Here is a 3287-nt window from a genome sequence, read left to right on the forward strand (position 1 = left end):
CCCGAGCATCGCCGGACCATGTCAAAACTACGAATTAGTGACCATTAATTTACACATAGAAACCGGCAGACATAACCGGACTTCTGTAGAAGATAGACTCTGTAAGGTTTGTAACTCTGGTAGTGTAGAAGATGAAATACATTTTGTACTTGATTGTAAATTGATATTGAACGTGACACACTATTTAGAACAATCCACTTAGACAAACTGTATAAAGGTAGAACAAAGAAAGAGGTATTCAGTCATCTCATGTCCTCCAGTAATGACCATACAATAGAAAAACTTTGTGAGTTTATCTCCAATTGCTTTAAAAAGAGAGAAGAAATCCTTAAGGCTTAGTTTAGTTTATTCTCTGACTAGTAGTTGTTAAGACGTTGCGCCATTCTGTTATTCTGTTATTCTAGTATCATATGTATCATGTTACTCAGAATGATGTACATGTAACATCACACTCTGATGTATGCATTTAGCCCCATGGGCATGAACATGCAAATGAATAAAAAAAAAATTAAAATACCCACAAATAAAGGTTCACCAGTGATTAAGGATAACTTACATACTGTAAATAATACAATACGTTACAAATGGTATGAAAATAGGACAGAAGAATTTAGAAACATATTACATGGACAAAGTGCACAAACTCTTCTACAACAAGTAAATTTAAATCTTCAACTTAATGAATTAGATGCTGCTGTAGAAAAAATAGGTGAAACGCTGGAGATGGCTGCAGCACCCATGAGACAAAAGCCAAGACAAAGGGTGAATCCACCAAACAATCAAGAAGAATGGTTTGATTTAGATTGTAAGCAGGCAAAAAAAGTCTTCAGTAAAAGCCTTCATAAGTACAGACGGGTTCAATGTGAAAATAATTGGAAAACTTTTAATAAAGCTAAACTAGAATATAAAGCATTAGTGAGGGCTAAAAGTAGAACACATAGAGCAAACATGAGAACCAAATTAAAAACTGTATAGAGGGACCCTAGGGATTTTTGGAGGCTAGTTAAAGGAAAGAAAGTAAACAGTATGGGAAACATAGGTGCACAAGAGTTTGCTAACTATTTTGAGGGGCTGTACAATGAGAGTGGGGAGGACCATACAGTGTATTTACACATTGCAATGAGAAACATCTCCTTTAATATTCAAATGATTTTTATATCATATTGTGACCATGTGAATTGTTTCACTTTTCAGATACCATTATCACTATCATCACAATGGATTCCTGTCTGAAAGATCAGCTTTAATCTGGAGTTTTTTAATTAGCTTGATCTTGTGGGAAATAAAGCAAAACTGTACAGAAATGAACTGTGGAACTGGGAAAGACAACAACGCGCCTTGCCTTGATTGGTGGAACAATCATGCTTATGAGTCATATCGGAGTTTGATTCAACATACCAGTAATGTTACATATACTATATACTGATTTGCATGCTACTGAAAGAGATGTCATTCCTTGTGATGGGAGTCATCAAAAGTAAGCCAGAGGTCCCATGTTGAGGAGAGCCACAGAACTCAACACATACAACGATAAGAGTATAGAGTGTAGAGCTTTGTTCAGTGGGAGTGATCAAAACCTACAGTCAGATCTCCTGGATGACGATATAGGTGATAATCACCTCAGGCTGCTATGTCTCATCATCCAAAGAAGGTGGTAAATCTCAGAATAAAACAATACATTTAGCATGTATAGCCATAATTATGTACTGTGAGATGAAGTACCAAAAAGGGCACTTTCCTTATGTATTGTGTATAGTATGTTTTTGTAAATTTGTGTATACATGTTTGTGTAAACTATAATGTTACCTGTCATATCTATTCTTGAATAGTGGAAGAAAAATGCTGAGTTTATGCATACCACCTATTGATAGCTGTAAGCTGAAAGTATTGATAGCAGAAAGTACTGAATCAACAGGTCTGTAATAACTTTCTGTCTAGTTTTCTGCTGAGTATTAAAATGACAAAACCTCTTTTGCTTGAATTCCTTATGAGTCCATGTTTTACAAACTTAAGTCCCGATTGGATCAAAACCCCTCCCCTTCTAAAGAAATCCTTGAATCTTATGAAAATAAACAAATAGACAAAAATGTGGACTCTACAATGGACGCACTTAAGAAACTGACACCAACTTCAGGGGACTGGATGCTTTCCTGAAGAAGAATGAGACCGTGGTGAAGATAGTGTACACTGATGCTGACATGGACCAGTTCATGAAGAATGTAAGTGGCTAATTATCAAAAGTAAACTAATTGTCAGAAAATTATCTAACTACAGTAATACAAAAATAGCCGACATGTCTTATCAATGTCCTAACAAGTTTTTTTTATATTAAGAAGAAACCGACTATAGGAGGAGACACTGATGTGAGGAATTCCATGGGGTAGATTGATTAGATTAGCTGTTGATTGACATGTGGTTTGGGATTCGGACCATTCAGTACATGTGTGGAGAGCCACCATTTTGGGATCCTCAATATGCTGACCTTTTATCAACATCTTTTGGTAGCTATGTAAATCTGTATCTAATTGTAGTCATACTCATAGGGGAAGGGGAACAAGGAGAACACATACAGGGGAGGGTTGGTAATGCAGGCATGAAAGATTGGCCCGCCCGGACCCCCATCCCGACCACAGAAGATATAGGATCCCATCGGTGAGTAAACTATAGTCTTATCCCACAAAGGAAAAACATAGTCTTGTACTAGGTGTAAGAATAATAAATAAGAAATCATTACAGAAAGTTGAAGATTTTGTTGCATGATTGTGTAGAAACTGTGGACTGTTACCAATTCAAAATTCTTGTGATGTTTCAGCAGTCCAGGCTGCCTGTCCCTATAGAAAAGATCGAAGTGAGTGATAGTTAGTGTTTTTTCATTGATCAAACTTCTTTGTTAATGAGATTCACAACAAAAAGAAGAAGAAGAAGAAGAAGCAGCAGCAGCAGCAATCCCAGCAGGCCGTGCAGCAGCCGCCTCAGACCGAGGCTCCAAAGGAGAATGACGTCAGCTCGACAGTTAGAAACGTTTAATCAAGTTTTTTTTTTATATTATTAAAGAAGAAACCGACTGAAGGAGGAGACACTGATGTGAGGAATTCCATGGGGTAGATTGATTACATTAGCTGTTGATTGACATGTGGTTTGGGATTCGGACCATTCAGTACATGTGCGGAGAGCCACCATTTTGGGATCCTCAATATGCTGACCTTTTATCAACATCTTTTGGTAGCTATGTAAATCTGTATCTAATTGTAGTCATACTCATAGGGGAAGGGGAACAAGGAGAACAC

General features: G+C 37.1%; 1 pseudogene; it reads left to right on the plus strand.

Annotated features, from left to right (window-relative positions):
- The window catches only part of LOC109485674, a 12661-nt pseudogene extending 9649 nt beyond the window's left edge, over positions 1–3012 (plus strand).
- Positions 3013–3287: the final 275 nt, after the last annotated feature.

This window comes from Branchiostoma belcheri, unplaced genomic scaffold (genome assembly GCF_001625305.1).
Source record: "Branchiostoma belcheri isolate BF01 breed outbred unplaced genomic scaffold, Haploidv18h27 scaffold775, whole genome shotgun sequence".
NCBI classification, from domain to species: domain Eukaryota; kingdom Metazoa; phylum Chordata; class Leptocardii; order Amphioxiformes; family Branchiostomatidae; genus Branchiostoma; species Branchiostoma belcheri.